The following is a 24,579-nucleotide window of genomic DNA, read 5'->3' on the forward strand; positions in this document are numbered from 1 at the left end:
GGCCGATTTGCCCCCAGGGGCAGCAGAAAATCGAAAATAAAATGTCTGCCCACCTGGAAGCGACCCTTGCCCAAGGGGTCGCTTCCTAAAAGCTAATTTCATGATCCCTGGTGCTAGTGGGCATTCTCGCCCCCCCCCCCCCGGGGGCAAAACGGCAAAAAAAACGGGCCGATTTGCCCCCAGGGGGACAGAAAATAAACGCCAAAATAAAGGCCCCCAGGAAGCGACCCTTACCCAAGGGGTCGCTTCCAAAAACAAACATTGCCAAAACATATAATCCCTGGTGCCAGTGGTTTATTTCTGCCCCCCCTGGGGGCAAAACGGCCGAAATTACGGGCCGATTTGCCCCCAGGGGGGGCAGAAAATCAGCAGGAAAATGGCTGCCCACCTGGAAGCGACCCTTGCCCAAGGGGTCGCTTCCGAAAAGCTAAATGTTCAATCCCTGGTACTAGTGGGGGCATTTCCGCAGCACGATCGCGACGCTGTGCGCGATCGTGAGGCAGAAATGCCCTGCAAAGAGACTTCAGGGGAAAGGAAAATCTCTTTCCTCTCCCCTGATGCCTCTTTGCGGCCCCAAACCCCCGCCGGACACGAGAAACTCACCTTCTCTCCAGACGCGCAGGAAGCAAATGGCTTCCCGAGCGCAGGGAATACCTGATGATGTCAGCGCGCGCTGTGCGCGCTGACGTCATCAGGGATTCCCAGGGGGGGGTGCGGGGGCGGCAGCGGAAGCTCTTCCGCTGCCGCCCCGAGCAAAACAACGAAGATCAGAGAACCTCGGGGGGAGCGCCAGCGCTTCCCCCAAGGGTGGGGCTCATGACGAGCTGGGCTCGTCATCAGCACACGACCACCGTGCACCATGACGAGCCCAGCTCGTCATCAGCATCGAAAGGGTTAAAATAGGCAAATAGTTGCCGAACGCAAGATGGTGCTGTTCCAAGCGTTAAATGGTAGCTAGAAATAACAAGAAGGTAAAGAGAAATTTAGTGGATGCCAGCACATAGCGTATATGTGTGACTGCTAACGATCGAGATGGGTATGCTCTTACCTATGAGTGAGAAACGTCTCGTGGGCTGCAAGATGGTGCAGTTCCAGGAGCTACAAAGTAGCAAATAAGCCTCGCCGGTCAAAGGGGTAGACGTAATAGTGGTGACAGCTATTTAAAGCTGATAAATGGCGCAAAAAAGCTACGTCCGATAGATGAATAAGGGAAAGTGAAAGTGAAAACGGACTATAGTCACAATGATCTTGCGACGGAAAAACCCATTACAAGATGGCGCTCAAAGGATGGATAACAGCGCGCAATGCATGTTATAGTTACAAAACTACACAACCAAAAAAGTTTTTTACATAAAAGGAGGACAACTCATTAAGAGACCTCACTACTTTCCATGCTTTATATTGTTTGTGAGAGGCCTGTGTTCAATTATTGATGTGTGCTAATCACTGAGGGTTCAAGTTATTAAAAGTAGTACCCCTCAACTGACTGCAATTTAGTATTCAATGTTCTCACATTTTCCTTGCTACTAGAGGATTATTGTTGCACTATGCTACTCCACCTGCTCCCTTTTCCTTCTCCTTATTGTTGCATATTGATTGTTCTCTTTGAGGTTCCTTCACATCCTCTAACTTTCTCATTTCCACCTTTCCTGCCCATTTACATGATCACTTCCATCATTTTCTTTATTTATTTGTAGGTATATTGAGAATGTTTTAGGCGGTTCTCTTAAGGGGTCATATAATATCTTGTTTGTTTTAGCTCAACAATCCCTTTCATTGGATTCTGAGGATTTCATTTTAGCACACATTTTGGATGCCTTCATCATACCTTCTTTCCTGCGTTTATTAGAAAGTTTTCATTGTGGGCCAGATTCATCAATATTTCACAGAACACCTGTGTGAAGGGTAGAGAGCAGAAAGGCAGCATTTCTAGTAAGACACAGCACATCTGTTTTGTCTCCTTGTACCCTAGCACACTTGTGGTTGCTGGAGTCAACACACGCACCCTTGCATAATGGTGCAAATGTGCCTGATTGTGAACGGGGGCACCGACGGACAATAACGCTACGGGCGAAAGCCAACCTAAACAAAGTGTAAAGTGGAGTCCTATGGACAAGATAAAGTGGACACTATAACAGAAGACCCCCGTAGAACCCCTATGCGGGTTGGAATTATCACCGCATACCAACTATAAGAGAACAGATCTGGAAATAGCCTTGAAAAAGTCGTTGGGTTACACTCCCAGTCACGACGAAACACGTGTCGGCTGTGTGGAGAACTTCCAGAATTCAAGAATAAATATAATACGTGTATTAACCAAGAACTACGTACTGTGATTGTGTCAAAGGAGTGGCAACGCCTAAACATAACTGTATTGTGATATACGTGTGCTAAGGAGTTGTTTCTGTTAGAAGCGTATGCTCATGTTTGGGAGGATTAAGTGGTTCCGTCTACCTTATAGCACCGTAAGAAATAACCTCTACACCAAAATAAATTGTGAGACTCTCTAAGTGGCGCCGAATTACCTATACCAAACCACTGCTTGTGCTTTACTAATTTTATTTCTATACTTTGGCCACGTGGATTTTATCTTTTTTCCCCAGCTCTATGGGAACACTCATATACATGGATATAGGTCGTTAAGTTGAATTAGTGAGGACTTTAGGGCATATTATAAAGGGGGTTTATCTCCGCTTTTTTGGCTTTAAAAGCCAAGAAAGCGGAGATAAAATGATCTCCCTATTACCTAGCTGTCGCTAACACCAGTTAGCGACAGCTAGTAGGAGATAGCGACCATCTTAGGCCCCACTTTGCATGTCAGTGATATTTATCACTAATGACATGCAAAGTGGGTGTGCCAAGATGTTAGCGACTGGAAACAGTAGCTAACATCGCTATCTCCTATTACCAGCGAATATCTCCAAAAGCTAACACCTGCCCTGAGCAGTTCTTAGCCATGTTATCCAATGGGAGGTGGATAACATGGCTAAGAGCATTAGCTCGATAATGCATGAATATTGCTGACTTTTAAGCGATATTCATGCATTGCGGCCGATTTTTATCGCATTTGCGATAAACCTTGGTAATACCAAGGTTTATCTGCGGTAAAAATCGCTGCAGCTCAGCGGTAAATTTTCGTCTCTATCCAAGCAATAGCGATAATTATCGCTATTGCTTGGTAATATGCCCCTATTTTCTTTAATTTCAAGAGATTCTAAATACTCATGACATGTATTGTGCCTATTGAGCCTGCAAAATAATATCTTAGAGCCCTTGTATTATGTTTTTGTTAGGGTCTCATCCCTAAGATTAGGGTGTCTGTCCCGATAAAGAATGTTCTCTCTATTTCAGGAGTTCCTTCACCATTTGAATTCTCCTGATTGTTCCTTTATAAAGACACTTCTTGACGGTCCTTTGTAATTCAACAGTGCCTCCAATGAGAGACCAGATTATGGTTTTGTTAGTAAAAGAAACCAATAAATAAACAATGGAGGCTGTCTGACTTTTGTGCAGATGTACTTACTTACAAACACTATCATCAACCATCTCAGAATAATGTGCAATAGAAAAAAAAAATTACCACTTACAGTGTGTTTCCTTTCACTTTGAGCTCTCCTCTATGCGACCCTGTCAACTAAGATCGAAGACTTTCCCTTTGATTCACAGCATTTTACAGCTCAGCTGGAGACGTCTGTTTTCTTTTTTTTATATATTTCTTTTATTTTATTACTTGTTTATTGAACTGCCCTTCACGGCCTCAGGCAAGCTATGACTGTGCTTTTGCTAGACGCTATATAAACTATCGAAATGCGCTTCAGCATCCTTCATTGCATGTGCTTTTTTCTCTGTCTTCATGCAGCGCTCTCTCGCCTTCAACTCTTACTCTGCAATCTGCATCTGTCTGAGAGGTGCCATTTGAATATTCCTCACAAAATTTCCACCATACTTCACGCGTCTCACCCTAAATTTAAATATTTTTGATGAGTTAGAGAAGAAACTTCTCACAATACCTCATTAAAAGTAAATTCTGACATCTTACATGAAGACATTCGTTTTTAAGAAGCAATATTGGGAAAAGTAAGTAGGAGGCCTCTTGCAAAGAAGAACTCTATCAAGTATATGGCATTCCACTCTTTTACAGCCAGAGCCTAGAACCAGGGGCTATCTGATGTGTTAATATTCATTTAATGCAAGTATTTTTGTAATAAATCATAAAGCACTTAGGGGCATTTTTACAAGTCCCTACCGCCACCACAGTGTCACTTTTAGTGACGTTGTGATGGCGATAGGAACATTGCCTTTAACATGGCTTAACGCTGCCTTGTAAATAAGACCCCCTTTCACGCTGTGTTTAGCGTGAAGGGGAGGGCAATGGGTGTTGCAGTGGGCGTTCCACCACAACACCCATTGATTTTGACGCTGCCCCCTATTTACAAGGGTGGCATAAATAAGAGGCAGCGCCAAAATTAAGACTAGGGAAAACCTGGTCTTAAACAGGCGAAATGAGATTTTTTTTATTTCTCCTCGTTTATGCTGTTTCCATGTGTGCTGCCTTGTGCAGAACGCATATAAACAGCAAAACGCCCATGATTGTTTATGTGCAGGAAGGTGCCCGTCCAGCACATAAAAAATCAATTACAAAAAAATGCAGTTTTGCAACTTCTATGTGTGCTGCATTAAGCAGTTTTGGAAAAGGTGATGGACAGAGTTTCTGAATGATGCAGAATACTCCTACCCAGTCAAGAGATCAGGGCTTGATCCATCACTGTTTTTTAGCTCACTGCACCATCCCAGCTTCAGAACCTGGCTATATGCAAATTAGTCTGTTCCTGTCCCAGTGCATGATGGGAACAGGGCAAACCAAACTACCAAGCCAGTTCTTAAACTGGGAAGGAGACAAGCTACCGGGGACCGGTTTCTGGCATTTCAGCCTCGTCGGCCCGGCTTGCTTGAATCCTGATGGTGCAATGAGCTAGGGACTCACGTCTGAGTATACCCTCCCACACATAGTGTGGATAAAATCAATTTTGGAAAAGGTGATGGACAGAGTTTCTGAATGATGCAGAATACTCCTACCCAGTCAAGAGATCAGGGCTTGATCCATCACTGTTTTTTAGCTCACTGCACCATCCCAGCTTCAGAACCTGGCTATATGCAAATTAGTCTGTTCCTGTCCCAGTGCATGATGGGAACAGGGCAAACCAAACTACCAAGCCAGTTCTTAAACTGGGAAGGAGACAAGCTACCGGGGACCGGTTTCTGGCATTTCAGCCTCGTCGGCCCGGCTTGCTTGAATCCTGATGGTGCAATGAGCTAGGGAGTCACGTCTGAGTATACCCTCATCGTCGTCAGAGAGTTCAGGCGACACTACTCCATCAACAAGTGCTGCCACAAACCAACAGGGACAAAACTACCAATCGGCACCTTTTTTAGGCAGAGGAAATCGCCGACCCAGGGGCAGAGCAAGATGGTACAATCCACAACCAGGACAAATCACGACGAGGAGGAACGTTTACCGTTGGTGATGATAGAAGAAAGTCCTATCTATAATATATCTGAGTACGAACTATCACCGCAAGAAATGAATGTGCTACGAAGAGGGCTGTCATTCATACCTACAGTAAGACCAGATCTAAGACTGACTAAACTAGAAATTATCCAACTGTTTCGAAAAATGAGATTGAAAATCTTCTTTGAGGATATACCCAACAATGTGGAGCGCAACTATTCTGGATTAAAAAACCAGTCCACGTTCTTTCCAAACGCTACCAGTATGCCAATAGAGCTATTGACTTTTGAGAAAAATGTACTAAGAGATCTGACAAATCTAGAGACTAAAAGAATTTTCACTAAATGGAATATGCCACAACAAGAAAAACTAGCTTTGGAAAATCTAAAAAAGAATGACACAATCATCGTCAAGCCAGCCGATAAAGGCGGGGGAGTGGTGATACTCCAACGTGAAAAATATGAAGCGGAAGTACTTAGGCAACTAAGTGATCAACAATACTACAGAAGAACGGACGAAGACTGGAACAACAAAATAAAATCCAAACTAGAGACATTAAAAAACATCGGTGAAAAAGAGGGATGGCTATCAAAGAAGGAAGCAAAATTCCTGATTAATGAAAACCCAAGGACACCACTTATGTATATTTTACCCAAGATCCATAAGGACCAAAGGAACCCTCCGGGAAGGCCAATAATATCTGGAGTAAATTCCATACTAGAACGTCCAGCAAAATATGTGGACACCTTCCTAAAACCTCTTGTATCTGATACAACAAGCTATATCAAAGATACCATGCAGGCAATTAACATCTTAGAACACCACCCATTTGATGAGGAGGAAGAATTTTTTGTCACATTGGACATCGTAAGCCTTTATTCTAATATCCAACAAGAGGCTGGGCTAGAGGTGATGAAAATATTCTTAGAGAAAAGAGATCGCCCTCACAATGTGCCAACAGATTTTCTTTTGCAACTGGCAGAAATATGTTTGAAAAATAATTTTTTCACATTTAATGGCAGTAAGTACATTCAAGTCAAGGGCACCGCGATGGGGTGTCCTTTTGCCCCAGAAATGGCTATAATGTTCATGGCAATGTTTGAAGAGAGATGGATCTTCTTTAATAACCCATATGACGGCCACATCAAAATGTGGTACCGTTACATAGATGACGTCTTCATGCTATGGCGAGGAAGTGAGGAACATCTATCAGATTTCACCAGATGGCTGAACGACAGGAATCCAGATATACAGTTCACTGTCAACCAAAGTAAAACAGAGATGAACTTCTTAGACCTTCTCATTAAACATGAAGAAGGTCACATATACACGACTCTCTACACTAAAACCACAGACAGAAACACGTTTTTACATTATGGCAGTTTCCATCAAAGGAATCTAAGAGATAACTTGCCGTTTAGCCAGTTTATGAGAATTCATAGGAACTGCACTAAAAAGGAGGATTACTTCACAAATGCCACAATCCTTTTAGAAAAATTACAAACAAGAGGTTATCCGAAAAAACTCCTAAAAAAAGCCATGAAAAGAGCGTGGTATGTACCAAGAGAATCCTTGTTAACTCCAAAAAACAAAGAAGAAAATTCTCCACTGGTCTGCGTTACAACCTTTTCTGGAATGACAAACGAAATTAAAAAGATCATAAGAAAAAATTGGATTACAGTAAAAAGTATTGAGCAGTTCAAAAATCTGCCTATCTTCGCACTAAAAAGAAATTCAAGCATTAAAGATAAACTTGTAAGAGCAAATACAAACATAAGAAGACAAGATACATCATTAAGATCTATGTTATCACTACCACCAGTGAGAGGACATAAAAAATGTGGGAATTGTGTGTCATGTGAAAACACCATAGAAGGAACCAAATTCCAATATGGAACAAAATACATTGTCCACGAAGAATTTACAAACTGCAATACGCAAAATGTAATCTATTGCGTGCTATGCCCCTGCAAGAAAGCCTATATAGGCAAAACAAGCCAGCAAATAAGGAAAAGGATTACACAACACAGATCCCGCATCAAGTGTAAAACTCACAATGCACCGATGGTTGCACACTGCATTGAGATGGCACATTCGGAGAAAGATATGAAGTGGACAGTACTGAAACACATCGTGGGTAACAACGTGGAAAACATCATGTCCAACTTCGAGGCAAAAATCATTCTATATCTAAACACAATTGAAAATGGATTAAATGAGATGTCAGAACTTACACATTGCATGTAAGCAAAACTGTATTCTAAGGCATATACAAAATTCACAATCAGCAAGCAACAATAATAAATGAAATTCTTGACCAAATAAATTAATCCGATAAGGCAAATGCGAAGAAGGCACCCGGATATGCTAATGGTATTTCACCCCTTGCACACACATGCCTTTAGGAAACAGCATGAAAGAACTTTGCTAGGTACAGAAAAATCACGGAATAAAGACAATCCCAAGGCGAAAATACTCAATTCCCCTGTAGTCCGAAAAAAACGTCTCATTGAAAAGCACACGTGGCATAAACCATGTGACAGCAAACACAGCCAAGAATAACAGGATGCCGATAGATCGGAAAGGAGATAGGCAGTGCGGAATAAAATCAAGCCCAAGGTGAAAAGACTCCATTTCCCGACAGTCCAAAAAAACGTCCCGTTGAAAATCACGTTTCACAAACCACGTGACACAAACACGGAAGTAATCGGCAAAGAAGACGAGGACGCCGAAGGATCGAAAAGGAGATAGCCAGTGCCGGTAACACGAGTGGAAGGACAGAAGACGGAGAGCCATGGGAGAGCAGTGAAGTGGAGAATAAGAGCCACGATGCAGAAATAAGGTACGAAACCACACCGAAAAACGGGTGATAAGATGAAACGGAATTCGGGAATAATGTATAATACCCGAAACATAACACGCCTTGCGCGCATTGAAAATGACGCGGCCAAATAATTAGTTACGATCATCTTGGTGCACAAAACGCTCCATGCACAATGAGATCAATCAGTATTCGCTCAGCATCCAGCTAATGAGTATGTTACCACAAACCTAATTTTTTAAAAAAGAGGCCCTTTTCCAGACAGAGTTACAATCACTGTCTTTTCACCAACAGCTCAAAAGACAGAAACCGAGCAGCATACCGTCACGCCAAAAGCCACTGAAATTAAATTGAAATACCGGACAAACAACTCCACCATGCACATCACCAAAGAGGGGTATGTAATGCAATGGAACGTAATCATGCATACCAACACATATGTTGGGAATTGACTAAATAGTTATTTTTATGACTAAAACAAGTATGTTCTGACTCTCAGGTGACCATTGAGAAACCCGCCCCCCAACAACAAGAAGGCGGGTATGTACATTAAATAAGCCATGGGTAATGACATGCACAATATATACAATGTATTAGGACTAATATGGAGATTCGAGTCACTAAAAGAGATATATCTATCATTGTCTTTTATAGATACAAAGTTGTCCTACATCATATAAAAACACAGCCCTGAGGAAGACCTTAATAAAACGTGACAATGAAGGTCCAACACCAATAAGGTCGAAACGCGTCGGCGAGACTTTAAATGTGTATACAATCACAAGTGAATGTGAACAACTTTTCTGGTGAACAAAAGACTGATTCCCAGTTACATTTACTATTAATATAAACTCCAAAGCGGTGATTAAAATGTTAATAGGACCATTTGACTTATATGCTACCTTGATCAAGTAAGGAGTCTATCTTGACAAGATTAAAAAAGTAGGACTGTTTTTGGTTGAAACAGTGTAAGCAAATATTAACCAAGAAGATGTATAACCTTACAAATTGCATGTGAAGTAATTTTTTGTTTGAGTTAACATAATTGTTCATTCTTTGCTCTGATGAACTAATGTAAATATATGTACAGTATGATGAATAAGGTGTAAATATTGTAGATGTATTATATAGAAATTGAATAACAAGTGTGCATTACTAATGAAAATATACATAAAATAAGACGAAAAATAGTTTTTGATAAACACAGAGTCAATTAAAAAGGCTTCTGTTTGAAAATCAATTGTGTGATTTATGGTGTCAGGGGCATCCACTTTTTTGTATTACAAGTTTTGATTCAAACCCCTGTCTCCTTAAAGAATCATCCCCTTCTTATAGACACATTGTGCAGACTAAATCATCCAGACATTGGGGTCAATTAGGATGGCGGATGGAAGGACGTCCGCCGGCCTGAAGTAGGCGGAAAATGCCTTTTTTCAGTCCGCCAGCCGCGGCCAGTCCGTCCGCCATATTAGGATGGGAAGCACTGTCAAATTTCCGTACGCCGTAGAAGAACAGGCACTGCCGCGTAAATACACCTGATCCCGCAGCGGATGTAACCAACCAGAGACACCGCCGTACGGAATGACGTCTCTAACCGTCCACGTAATCACGATAGCGGATAAGACACAGCAAATCGCAGCGGAAAAACCACCAGCCTGAACATGGCAGATTCACCACAGCGGAGAGGCAAAACATTGCAGAGAGATACCCACCAGAGGCAGATCGCCGTCATGGACCCAGCTCTGAACGCATTTCCGATCCTCTTCATGCTCCACCACCAGCAAGTCATGGACCGTCGCTGACGACGACGCAGGTACGCAAACACACCAATCGCTGCCGGAGGGGAGTACCTGCCAGGGCTGTGACGTGGGGAGGGGGAGGTGCATGTTGGGGAAACAGCATTTACGATAGCACCAATATATCAACAATGCAAGGAGACATCCAGGAATGACACTGATAAACCACTACACACAAATAACTTGTTTTATTGCACATATTAGTAAATGACTCCTAGAGTGGGCAGGAGCATGGGCACTGGATACAACAGAAAAGGTACATCTGAGGTAGCACATGAGAGGGCACAATGCAGCATCCTAACAGCAACAGGGCAGTGTCCCTAACAGAGCAGGTACATCAGAGGCAGCAAATGAGAGGGCACAATGCAGCATCCTAACAGCAACAGGGCAGTGTTCATAACAGAGCAGGTGCATCTGAGGCAGCACATGAGAGGGGCACAGAGCATCAACAGTCCATGGCAAGGCACAGAGCAGGTACATCAGAGTCAGCACATGAGAGGGCACAATGCAGCATCCTAACAGCAACAGGGCAAGTACATCAGAGGCAGCACATGGGAGGGGTTAAGTGCATTAACAGTCCATGGCACAGAGCAGGTACATCAGAGGCAGCACATGAGAGGGGCACAGATCATCAACAGTCCATGGCAAGGCACAGAGCAGGTACATCAAAGGCAGCACATGAGAGGGGTTAAGTGCAACAAAAGTCCATGGCAAGGCACAGAGGAGGTACATCAGAGGCAGCACATGAGAGGAGCTAAGTGCATCAACAGTCCATGGCACAGAGCAGGTGCATCAGAGGCAGCCCATGAGAGGGGTTACGTGCATCAAAAGTCCATGGCACAGAGCAGGTACATCAGAGGCAGCACATAAGAGGGGCACAGGGCATCAACAGTCCATGGCAAGGCACACAGAGCAGGTACATCAGAGGCAGCACATGAGAGGGCACAATGCAGCATCCTAACAGCAACTGGGCAGTGTTCATAACAGAGCAGGTACATCAGAGGCAGCGCATGAGAGGGGCACATATCATCAACAGTCCATGGCAAGGCACAGAGCAGGTACATCAGAAGCAGCACATGAGAGGGCACAATGCAGCCTCCTAACAGTAACAGGGCAGTGTACATAACAGAGCAGATACATCAGAGGCAGCACATCAGAGGGGTAAGTGCATCAACAGTCCATGGCAAGGCACAGAGCAGGTACATCAGAGGTAGCACATGAGAGGGGTTAAGTGCATCAACAGTCCATGGCAAGGTACAGAGCAGGCACATCAGAGGCAGCACATGAGAGGGGCTAAGTGCATCAACAGTCCATGACACAGAGAAGGTACATCAGAGGCAGCACATGAGAGGGGTTAAGTGCATCAACAGTCCATGGCACAGAGCAGGTACATCTGAGGCAGCACATGAGAGGGGTTAAGTGCATCCACAGTCCATGGCAAGGCACAGAGCAGGTAATCAGAGGCAGCACGTGAGAGGGGCACAGACCATCAACAGTTCATGGCAAGGCACAGAGCAGTTACATCAGAGGCAGCACATGAGAGGGGTTAAGTGCATCAACCGTCCATGGCAAGGCACAGAGCAGGTACATCAGAGGCAGCACACGAGAGGGGTTAAGTGCATCAACAGTCCATGGCAAGGCACAGAGCAGGTACATCAGAGGCAGCACAAGGACGTGTGTCAAGCGACCGGTCCCATGGACATTAATAATGCAAGGGTGGTTACAATGGACTATCTACACACCAAGTACAATGACATGTGAGTGATGGGAACTACACCTCACAGCACAGAATCTGGTGGACTGCTCGACCTAGTAGCCTCGGACACAGTGGCAGGATCTGATACCGGATTGGGAGACACAGCCATAGCTCTAGTGACTGACACATGAGCCATAGACCCAGACACACTGCCAGCACCTGAAACAGGGGTGTGAGACACAGCCACAGCTCTAGTGACTGACACATGAGCCATAGACCCAGACACACTGCCAGCACCAGAAACAGGAGTGTGAGACAAAGCCACAGCTCTAGTGACTGACACATGAGCCATAGACCCAGACACACTGCCAGCACCAGAAACAGGAGTGTGAGACACAGCCACAGCTCTAGTGACTGACACATGAGCCATAGACCCAGACACACTGCCAGGACATGTCCGTGCACAGTGACCAACAAATACCATGCCAGCATCTGAAACATGAGAGTGGCAGACACACACATTGGCAGTACCTGAAACAGGAGAGGGCACAACTGACACAGAGCTACTACATGAGGCATGACAGCGAACAACAGACACAGTGCCACTATCTGACACATGAGAGTGAACTGCAGCTGACCCACTAGGACCACTGAAATGATGAGCCACAGGGTTGTATGGTCCAGGAGGCAGGGTTGCTCTGGGAGCTGGGGACAGCTGTACTGGAGCAACATTGAGGTGGGTAGGTGTCACTGGTGTGTGTCTCCGTTTCTTTGGGATATGGAAGGGCACCCTGGACATGACTGGACTGGTAAGTGGTGTGGCCTCATCAGAAACATCACCCATCAAAGGTGGATCATGTGCTGGTGTGGGTCTGCTCTCTGGGGACATGCTGGACCCTGCTTGATGTTTACTGTGGCCCTGCCTCCTGCCCTCTGCATCATGTGTAATGGGGGATGCAACAACAGTAAACTCCTTCCTATGCTTCTGCGGGGTGTGGATGGGAGTAGAGGTATGGGGGGACTCCACCGCTGACACATGTGTTTTACGTTCCTTCTCCAACATCAGCCTCAGGGCATGCAGGGGTGATGTATGCCTGTCCTTGATGGAGCTCGCGTCCATGGGAGAACCCTTGGCCCTGGGAGGTGCCTTGGCCGTAGGAGGTTTCCTGTCTCTGGAATGTGCCTGATCCGTGGGCGGTGCCCTGTCCCTGGGAGTTGGCTTGTTCTTTGTAGTGTGCCTGTCCATTGTAGTGTCCCTTTCCTTTGTAGTGTCCTTGTCCTTGGGAGTGTCCCTGGCCTTGGGAGGTGCCCTTTCCTTTGCAGTGTCCTTGTCCTTGGGAGTGTCCCTGGCCTTGGGAGGTGCCCTTGCCTTGGGAGTACCTTTGGAGGGGGATGCCTGTGTTACATGTGAATCCCTGTCCCCCAACACCCCTTGAGGATCCTGTGTGTCAACTCCAGGGTAGCTGATGTCGTGTTCTGTGAAAGATTTCCCTGTCCTAGGGGATGGTGTCTGTGCCCTCCATGCCCTGCCTTGCTGCCTGTGGCTGCTTCTAGTGCAATACCCCGAAAATGAGGCCTGGTCAGAAATGTCACTCTCTGCTGAGACATTAAATGATGTGGATGGGGGAACTAAAGTAGAACCTTGTCCATGCGACTTTTGTAAGGCTGCAGACACTGTGTTGGATAATGACTGAACTGTTCTGTGGAGACCAGCAACATCGCCATGCATCCCCTCCATGAATGCTAACACCTGCCCCAACTTCCTATAGTGGTCTAGGAATGCATTGATCATGTTGGTCTGCCCAACACATAGCTGTCGCAGCAGATCAACCGCCTTAGCACAAAGGGCACTTTGTGTCACAGGGGCAGAATTGCCTGCACCGAAGGCCACTCTGCTCCCCCTACTCTGGTGAGCACGAGCAGTACTTGTTGCAGTTGGTGGCAGTGTGGGCCCTGTGTGCTGTGTAACAACTGAAGGTGTCGATTGCCCACTCCGTGTGTCTACCAACAGTGCCGACTCACCAACACTGTCTGAAGATGAGGATGATGGTGTCTCCACATGTTAGTCCTCAGGGACAGTTCTGTCCCCCTCTCCGCAGTTGGTGGATTGCTTAGCAACAGCAGGTAGAGGTGATGGGTGCAGGCAGCAGTTGGTGGATTGCTCAGCAGCAGCAGGTAGCGGTGATGGGTGCAGGCAGCAGTTGGTGGATCGCTCAGCAACAGCAGGTAGAGGTGATGGGTGCAGGCAGCAGTGGCTGGAAGCAGTGGATGTGTGCTGCAGAAATTCACACATTTATAGGGCTCTGAGCTGATATCAGTGGCACACGTCTGCAGCAAATGGTTTTCCCGGGCTGCCTCTTTCAAAATGAGCCAATGACTGGCCCGCTGTGGCGGTGCACTGCTTCCACTATTTTTAAATTCGCTTACGCGCCCCGCGTTACCTGTTTCCATTGGCAACATGTGCAAGGACCGTCACGGTCACACACCGGCAACCGCATGTGCGCGCTACCGCGATGGTGCATCATTTGAAATTCAACACTCACTGGCGGAGCACGCATTCCGCGGGGGCGGGGCAGGCTAACACATACATTTGAATGTGCAAGTGGGAATGGCAGTTGGTACCCCCATTTCAGTCACATTGCAGCACCCACTGCAGACCGCCGGGCCTGGCCGGTCACCCACCGCCGGGTGCGGGCGGTGGGTGACCGCCCTGTGTATTGATGTCAGCCTGGCATGGTTGGCCCTGGCTGGTCACCCACTGCCGGGTGCCGGCGTGGGTGACCACTGGATGCGGGTGGTGGGTGACCACTGGGTGCGGGCGGTGGGTGACCGCCCTGTGTATTGATGTCAGCCTGGCATGGTTGGCCCTGGCCAGTCACCCACCGCCCCTGTGTATTGATGTCAGCCTGGCATGGTTGGCCCTGGCCGGTCACCCACCGCCGGGTGCAGGCGGTGGGTGACCGCCGGGTGCGGACAGTGGGTGACCGCCCTGTGTATTGATGTCAGCCTGGCATGGTTGGCCCTGGCCGGTCACCCACCACCCCTGTGTATTGATGTCAGCCTGGCATGGTTGGCCCTGGCCGGTCACCCACCCCCTGCACCCGGCAGGTAAACAAAGTGCTCCAGGACTGAGCAGAACTTGTTTGGACTAGGCCAAGGCCTCTCTGCCCTCAGAAAACAAAGAGAATATTGGTATAAAAAGGGATACCCAGACCTCAGAAAATTAGATCATCCTGGAATCAATAAGGAACCTCTGCCAAGGAGAAAGCTGGAAGACTGAAGAGGAAGGACTGTCCTGCTGTGTGTGTGTGTGGGTTAACCTGCAGTTGCTTTGCTGCCAAGGAGAGAGGAAGGACTTTGCTGTTGCTGTGTCCCCTTGCTTGAAGAGATCTCCAAGGGCCTGAGGAGAACTGGCCTCCTGTTAAGAAGTCCCAGGAACAAAAGGACTTCACCCCCAGATTCCCCCTGAACTCTGCTGTATGAGTTCTGCCCTTCCTAGAGTGCTTGATCCAATTGTGGGGCCTCTGGAACTTGTGCCTGCTGTTTGTGGAGCTGAACAAGAAGAAAAGAAGAAGATCTGCAATTTTCACGCATCGCTCGCTTGCGGAGGGCAACGCAGACAGTGTGAGAAAATTCCTGTTGCTGCGAAGATCGTAGCAGCGCCTGGGCCGCTGCAAGATCCGACGCATCGTTTGCTTGCGGAGCACATCGCCCCGGTGCGGGAAGATTCCCGTCGCTGCGAGTATCGTCGCAGAGCCTGTTGTCACAGGGTGAGATCGTCGCACCGCTTGCTTGCGGACGGCATCACGTCACTGCTAACATCGTCGCAGAGCCATCGCATCAAGGAGCCGCGAGAGGAGTAGTTTGACGCTGCGCCGCGCATCGCTGACGCACCTGGGATTGTCGCCGTCCCGAAGATCGTGGCATCGTGCCTGTGCGAGACACTTCCTACCAAACCTGCACACCGGAATCTATACAAGGTATCGCATCCCTCCCCATACAGACCGGATTCGTCGCAAGATGCCCGCTGCGTCCAGCAGGGCTGTGGCATCGCCTCCCCAGGGTCTCAGGAGTGACGCATCGCTTGTTTTTCAATGCTGCAGCTACCATTTGGAACTTTTATCGCATCTACAGGTACTTTGGGCTAAACGTGATGCAACTGTGGATTATTTTGACGCAAACGCTAGAATGCTTTTAAAGATTTATTCTTGAACTGTGAATGTTGGATTTTTGTTGTTATGGTCTTGTGTAGTTTAAATAAAGATACTTTATTTTTCTAAACTGGTGAGGAGTCCATTTGTGGTGTCTTCACTGTGTTGCTGTGTGTGTTGATACAAATATTTTACACATTGCCTTTGATAAGCCTGTCTGCTCATGCCAAGCTACTAAGGGGGTGAGCAGGGGTTATCTAAAGAGTGTATTCCCCTTACCCTGACTAGAAGCAAGGGTACCTATTTGGACATTGGTACCTACCTCAGCCAACTAGAGACCCCCAGATCTAACAGTGGGCCTTTCTCATGCATGGGAGCACTTGCATAAGTCACAGTAGGGAGTAATTTCACAGAAATAACAGCCAATAAGGGCTTGAAAGAGGTACTATTCAACTTCTTAGGAAGAGCACAAAAGGTGTAGGTCAGGGCTTTGCTTTTCTTCACTAAGTACTGTTTATGTGCCAGGAAATTCAATGTGTTATCAATGTAAAGACCAAGATGGATGTTTGTAGTTGCTGACTTCTTCTAGACATATATCACCTAAGTTGATTTTAAGGGGGGGACCGGAACCGTTCCAAATTGACATTGATTTTGTCATATTTATTTCTAATTTGTTGGTTGCAGCAAATTCTGTTAATTCTGTTACTTCTGCGATTGATCTCTGTAAACCCAACCTTCTATGGCTCAAAAGGATTATATCATCCATGTATGAGAGGTGGGTATGGATGAATGATCATAGTCTAGTCTGGTGTGAGTTAGCCTGATCGAGCCTCGGGAATAGATGGGCTATAAAATGCTTAAGAGGTGAGAGGCAAGAACTCAGCTTTGTTTGAGGCTGATAGCATTGGGTATTCTCCTAGACAGTCTTGATCCATCTCCAAGCTTGATTTGGATCCAGATATTTGTATATAATTGCTTGATGGCTCGCAGCATTTTGTCGTGGAGACCCCATAGCCTTAGTTTTCCCCACAGTAGAACTCCATCCACCTGATCAAATGCAGCTTTAAAATCTATGAAGCATAGATGCTATTTCTTCTTTAAGCGCTTACATTTGTCAGCAATTGTTGTTACTGCTAACATATTCATGGTGGTTCCGTAGCCTTATTGAAACCCCATTTGGTTTAGGGGAACCAAGTTCTTGGCGTTGGACCACTCGACTAGGTCCTCCAGAAATAATGTAGTGTAGTTCCTGGCTTCTGAGTCGATGAGCGTGATTAGCCTGTAGTTCGCTGGGTTGGATCGGTCCCCTCCTTAAAAAGCGGGGTTAATATTGACCCTCTCCAGTTACTACGGATTAGACTAGCTGATTCCACCTCATTGTATAAAGCAGTTAGCGGGCTTGCCCAGTATTCAGGATCTAGCTTATAAATGTCCTGCAGGATTTCTTTTAGGCCTGGTGCTCCATCACTTCGTCCTGCCATGAGCACATTTGCTACTGTTGCCGTTGTGTGAGATTGGTTTGCTGGTGTGAATGGCTGGCACAAAATTCTACATATGGATGTAGCCAGGTCTTTTACATCTTTTGCCCCAGCATCATTGCTTTGCTCTTGAATGGAGTGCAGTTTTGTTTGGAAAAGGTCAACATCAAATGATCAACGCAATCCCTTTCGGTGACACTTGAGCTGTTTAATATTCTTGCTTCCCTACCTATCCTATTGATGGTTGCCCAAAAGCCTCTGGTGTTGGTTCGTTCAGAGTTCTAATGAAGCTTTGCGTATAACTTTTTGAATTTTGTTTCACAATCTACCTCAAGATGTTTTTTATATTGCTTCTTCATATTTTTTATGTTCTCCCATGCAGAAATTGTAGCACAGATATTTCTGTGCTTCCTAATTGCTCATCTCAGTTCTTTCCTTAATTTTAGAGTTTATTGTGTCAAATTCTCTGGTTGCAAAGTTGTTTACCTTGTTCTGGTCACCAATACCACCCATACATTACTAGGTTTTGTTGTGAACAGTGTCCAAGCTTTTATTGGAGTGGCATGGGATGTTGTACTGAACTCAAGTATTGCTTTCTCCTTAGCCGCTAGCTTTGGAAGCGTGCAATGTAACCATTTTAGACATTTCAGGTTGATTGTTTCTAGGATTCCCATTTCCACTGGTTCTGGCGAATGTCTTGCGGGGTTTTACCTCAGCACCAATCATTGGTATGAGTGATCACTCATTTGTGGTGCTTTTAATTTGATACTCTCCTAACTGTTATAATATTGGCAAGGAAAGAACAGTATATTCAATATTTGAACATGAATTGCTCCATAGTATGTAAACCTAGGAAGGTTGTCATCTTTAGTTCTACCATTCACGACCCATAGGCCCAGATGTACCAGGGCAGTGGGGTTCCGTGACGATTCGAACTCGTGTTTTTGACATCGTCGTAGACCTATAATTCCGGTACCAGTGAACCGTAAATGATCCATATAGTATATCCTGGTGTTTTCGCTATGCTACGAGCAAGAGCACTCTTGTTATGAGCCCATTTCCGGTACACCAATGGCATCCATTTTTAGAAAACGGCATCCATCTAGTATTCTTGCCCTCACATAGTCAATGAACAAACAGTGACCTCTGATCAATTCATTTTCGCTAAAGGACACGTAGTCTTTTGCCGGCGATTCCCCTTGTTAATGACACGTACACCTTAGTTCAGAAACGCTGTGGCCGCATGACTCGGCAGAAGCTGCCTCTTCTGCCTGAGGCCAGTCCTGCTATACTGGTTCTCGTGCTCGTTGGCCTAATCATGATTAGGCGGCCGAAGTCGGTAGCCTTGCCCATTTACGACCCACAAAACATCGCTTATCCTGTTTTTCTATCTCCTACACCTGGCTCTGCTCTTTTCCTTCTGGGTCTTTATTATGGGGAGGTAACGAAATTTACGATGAGGCGGTCCGGCTCTTGAATGAGAAGATGACATGAGATTATGATTGAACAGTGGGAACCCCTCATTCAAAATGTTTGATATCAGAAACTTTGTTGACTGTTCCTGTTTAATGCCAAATATTTATTGTTTAGGATACAAAGTTTAAGAAATGTACGAGTATGAGAAGAATGTTGCCTACAGCTAAAAATCGTATATTTAAGGAGCAACCCACTTAGTACAAATCGAACAGGCTCCTAGAATCTGCCCGTGTGTAGTTTCTGTGACTTCTGTATTACTGCAGTAATAAACCTTTGGTCTTTGACGCCACCATCGAGAAGCCCGTGTTTCTGTTTATTTGTGCACCGAGACAGGTAGAACTCTGGGGTCTTTGGGTGTTGTCCCTGACACCTCTGGACCTTAATACAGTCCAGAACTCCAATTGGCGCCCAACGTGGGGCGACGTCATTCGGTACCGGTCCAAAAGCCTGAAGATTTCGAGAAGCTTCGTGTGAAGATTCCGGAGGGAGGCGCCTCACTTCATCGATCCCGGTATATCGCAAAAGTGGCCCGACGTTCTCTTCCACGAGGGTTCCCGTTCAGACGGCTGCAGAGATCCGCTGCCTTGACTGTCGCCCTGTCTTGGACCCGAGGTGCAGACCTTAGTACGGCGAGACGTAGGCGGGTTTCTCCTTGGTGACGTCTTCAGTGCCTCAGTTAAGTATTAAGTGGTTGCTAGTTGTTATTGGTTACTTTGTAAGGATTTATCAATTGGTTACTCCTGTTCGGATACATCCTTTCAGTTCTCTGATTTGACTTGGTTTTGTAGATTATCACTGGTTGTTCTCGTTACGATAATCTTTGGTTTGGTTTGAGTATCGATACATTTGTTCATTTGGTAGGCCTAAGTTCTAAGTTCGATTGCGCATCTTTGTTTGTGTTTGTTCTGTGTTCTGGTTTGTAAAATGGTAAGTCGGAAAAACTGTATGTTTTCATGTTTTGGTTGCAACAGGGATTCCCGGTTGGAGGACTCATGTCCGGTTACTCCGATTGGAACCCCTACTTACGAGCTTTATTGCAAACATGGTGTGGGTCCTATATCTTATAATGAGGTATGGGTCCGTTACACGAAAAAGGACGGTGTCCTTAGTTGGCCACTACATGGTAGTTTTGAACCTGAAATCCTTGATAATTTGGAAATAAAACTGTTTAAGAAGAAAGCCCGGCCGGCAATGTTTGATTCTTTACGTTGTTGGCAAAAAGAATCTAAACAAAGGGAGCTTAAGAAATTGAAGAAAGAGCAAAAAGAGCAAGAGTTGACCTTAATGCAGTCTGCTAAGCATCTGCAATTCAATGAAACTGATAAAGCGATAGAGATATCTGATAGAGAACGTAATTTGGCGATTGACAAGTGCTATCCCGCCTTGCCATCAAGTGCTGTGAAGCCAGTAGAGGACCCTGAAAAAGATCCCCTGTTGTCTTACTTGTTGAGGTCACCTCCACCGTATGCACAGGGTGCTACGGCTCCACCTTTGCCACATGTTTTGTTACCGGCTGCTGGACAGCCTGGGATGCCTGCTCCCGTTCCCTTGAATCTAGCTCCTGCACTCCCTGTGGTTAACAATATTCCTCCGGCACCCCCTCTTCCAGGGTTGCCCGCTCCTCTGCCTATGCCTGCTCCGCTCATACCTGTTGTTTCGCAAGTTGCTTTGCCTGCTACCCCTACTCTTGCTGTTTCATCTGTTCCAACTACTACTCTACTCAAAACTTCTGCAAGCTATATGACTCCGCTTTCTGTTCGTCGGAAAATCACTGAATCTGTCACTAATATTCTATCTCCTTTTTACAAAACTCTAATCAAGACTCCTGCCTCTGAATCTACTCAGAGACGTAGTCAGCTTCCTAATGTTGAAGAACGAGGAATATTAGATTCTACGGCCCTTAGGTGGATTTCGAAAGTTGGAAGGTATGATGTACGAAATGTATTGGAAACATTTACGCAATGGAATGAACCGACACAGCGCTATGTGTTCGATGTAATGTGTTCCCTCTTGCGTGAGGAGTGGGAGGAGGACGACTCTGAATCAGTTCCGGATGATTTAATTCATGTTCAGCAAAAATTTGCTGCAGGTATGATAGTAGGTCAGGACGTAAAGGAAGCGATGGAACTGATCTTAAGCTATAGGTTTGATCCTTCTCTCCGCTCACCAAGGGACCTAGAGAAACGTAGCACAAAACAAGGTCGTCAATATCCGATGAGGGAGGTTCCGCCAATATGGCGCGAAGCCATTCAAGCTGATGCGGTCAATGGTATTGTAGCCGCTCCAGCACAATTCCAGAGAGTGTGGATACACATTCCGTGGAAACGAGCTGAAGTGTTAGCAGTAAAACAGGCTTTGCCAGATCCGCGTAAAAATCCAGCCGGATATTATAAAGAGCTGACTCAGACGGTTCAAGCTTGTGTTATGAATTTAGCAGACATCGACATGCTATTTGGCAATGTAGTGCCGCAACCTATTTGGGCTAAAATTCGTAACGAAAATGATCCAGTTGCCCTTGGTGGTGATTGGCCAGCTATAATAGCGGCAGATGGTCAACAAATTGGTGGTTCTAAGCCCGAACCTCTAATTGCTAATTTACCTGGTAGGATAATTGATTTAATGAAAACTTTGATGCCAGCATTGCGTGTTAATTGGGACAAATTGTCCGCATGCAAGCAGAAGAAAGACGAAAGCGTCTCCGACTTCTTCACGAGATTTGAAGAAACTTTCGTAGATCACAGTGGTCAGGATATGAGCACGGAGGGAGGCCAGAGATTGTTTGTTGATAAATTTGTGCACAATTTGTTACCAGAGCTTAGTAATAAATTAAAAGATTCTGAAAGTGCATGGGCTGTCTCTACGACTGCGCAAATACTTGCAACTGCCCAGTACTATGAAAATAGGGACAAAGAAGAGAAAGAAAAGTCAGAAAAGAAAACTAAAGATTTAAAAACTAAAGTCCTTTTGCAGCAGGCATATCCGCCTCGCACGAATCAGACAAACTCACAGCAAGGGCCATATCAGAGGACCGATTACGGTTCCCAAAGACCGCAGTATCAATGGAATCAATGTGCTTACTGCAAAAAGGAAGGTCATTATAAGAATGAGTGTCCAGTCCTAAATGCACAAAATAATGGTGTTCCAGCTCAGAGAGGTCGTGGTGGTTTTACACAAACTCCTAGAGGCCGAGGACGAGGTACTATGCCTCCGCAGACTAATGATCGTCCTTCTAATTATTTCGATCAGCGAAACGGACAATCTGTACAGCCTGGTAGATCTCAACAGTACCATGTTGAAGATTACTGTGAGGTTAGCGAGGAAATTCAACAAAATGAGTACTAGGACAGCCATGGACAAGGAGAGGGAGTAGTATCAGTTCCAGTAGATCAGAGTGGGCCTTATGTCGCAGTAGCTACATCAGGTGTGGTCGAACCGTTTCTGTTGGATACTGGTGCAGCAAAAAGTTCTATCATGCATGCAAAACTCCCTGGCGCACCTTTGTCTGGCTTAACGAACGTTTCAGTAGGTTTTTCAGGCGCCCCTGTTCACAATCCTGTTTCTGGTCCTTTGTCTATTTCTGTTGGGCCTCGTCAATTAAAAGCACCCCTGATTTTGACGACTGGTTGCAATGAAAATCTGCTTGGTTTAGACCTGTTAAAATGCCTGTATGCGACACTGTACTGTTCTCCGTCAGGAGTACAGCTTACGTTAGGTAAGAGAGTCACCTCCCCAATGTACCTGTCAATGGATGCGCTCCCACTGGAGCTGCGTTCTCTCCCTGATACTCTTTGGGCGACTGGTCCTAATGATGTAGGTCTTTTGGAAATTCCTCCTTATGTAGTAAGTTTGAAAGCGAATGTTAAATTCCCACGAATTCCACAATATAAGATCTCTAGCGAGGGTGAACATGCGCTTTTATTGATAGTGCAAGATTTGATCCAAAAAGACGTAATAGAAGAAACTAGAGGGAATGTCTGTAACAGTCCTATCCTGCCGATTCTAAAACGCACTGATCCTTCAAAACCTCCAGTCTACAGATTTGTAATTGACCTTAGAGAGGTTAACAAAATTGTGATTCCACAGTTTCCTGTGGTTCCAGACATCACAGCATTGTTGACGTTGATTCCTGCTACAGCCACATGGTTTTCAGTGATCAACTTGAAAAATGCCTTTTTCAGCATTCCGATAGCCGAGGAGAGCAGAGATATTTTCGGCTTCTCTCTAGGAGGTCGTAGTTTCAGGTTTAAACGCGCTCCACAGGGCTATTGTGAAAGCCCATCCATTTACAGCCAGGCATTAAAAAGTCAATTAGATTCTTTTGTGCTTCCTCCTGGTTCTGCTCTGGTGCAATATGTAGATGACCTTCTAGCGGCTGCTGATGACGAGGAAACTTGCAAAACAGCCACAATTTCCCTACTGCATCATTTGTCGGATTTACATCACAAGGTGTCACCTTCCAAACTACAATATTGTTGCCAAGAAGTGACCTACTTAGGTCACCTCTTGTCAAAGGAGGGAAGAAGGTTGACCCCGGAGAGAATAAAAGCAATTACGCAGATGAATGTTCCTAGCACACAGAGAGAAGTGCGTGCGTTTTTAGGTATTACTTCATACTGCAGGCAATGGATCCCAAATTTTTCTCTCTTAGCAAAACCATTGGTGGCCCTGACTGGAAAAGGTGTCCCGAGTCCGGTGCCATGGTCTGACGAATGTCAGCAGAGTTTCTCTGAGTTACGAAATGCACTGTGTTCAGCTCCTGTGTTGGGTACACCTGACTACAGTAAGCCATTTACACTCTATGTTCACGAGAGAGAAGGTTGTGCGTTGAGTGTCTTGACGCAACGATTTGGTAATAAACAACGTCCTTGTGTGTATTTTTCATCAACATTAGACCCGGTAGCCAGAGCGTTGCCAAGTTGCTTAAGAGCTACAGCAGCAGCTGCAGTGTCCATTCGACAATCTGCTGGTCTGGTCATGAACAATATGCTGGTGGTCATGGTTCCACATGCCGTGGATACACTCATGAACCGAACGAAGACTCAGCACCTCACCAGTGCTAGATTATCAGGCTATGAGCTGACACTGCTAGCGAGTCACATTCAGATTAAAAGATGCAATGTACTGAATCCAGCAACACTGTTGCCGACTAGCCAGGAGTCGAGTGATTCTGAACCCCATGACTGTTGTTTTAGAACCGAGGAGGAGACAAAAGGACGGATTGATCTTAAGGATACACCGTTACCAGATCCAGATCGCACGTTATATGTTGACGGGTCTTGTTTTAAATTGGAGAATGGTGATGTGACAGCTGCCTACGCAGTAACGACTTTGAGTACGATTGTGGAGACTGCAAGAGTGAGTCAGAATTCTGCCCAAGCTGCAGAATTAATTGCATTGACTAGAGCGTGTGTTTTAGCAAAGGGAAAGAGAGTGAATGTGTTCACAGATAGTCAGTATGCGTTCGGCGTAGCGCATAGTTTTGGTCGACTGTGGAAGGAAAGAGGTTTTATTACGTCCCATGGGACTAAGATCCAGCATGGTCAGTTAGTCAATGACTTGTTGGAATCTCTAACCTTACCGACTGAAGTTGCGATTGTAAAGTGCAGTGCTCATCGAGCAGTTACGGATGATGTCGGTCGTGGAAATGCTTTT

Source organism: Lissotriton vulgaris, chromosome 6 (genome assembly GCF_964263255.1).
Source record: "Lissotriton vulgaris chromosome 6, aLisVul1.2, whole genome shotgun sequence".
Classification (NCBI taxonomy): domain Eukaryota; kingdom Metazoa; phylum Chordata; class Amphibia; order Caudata; family Salamandridae; genus Lissotriton; species Lissotriton vulgaris.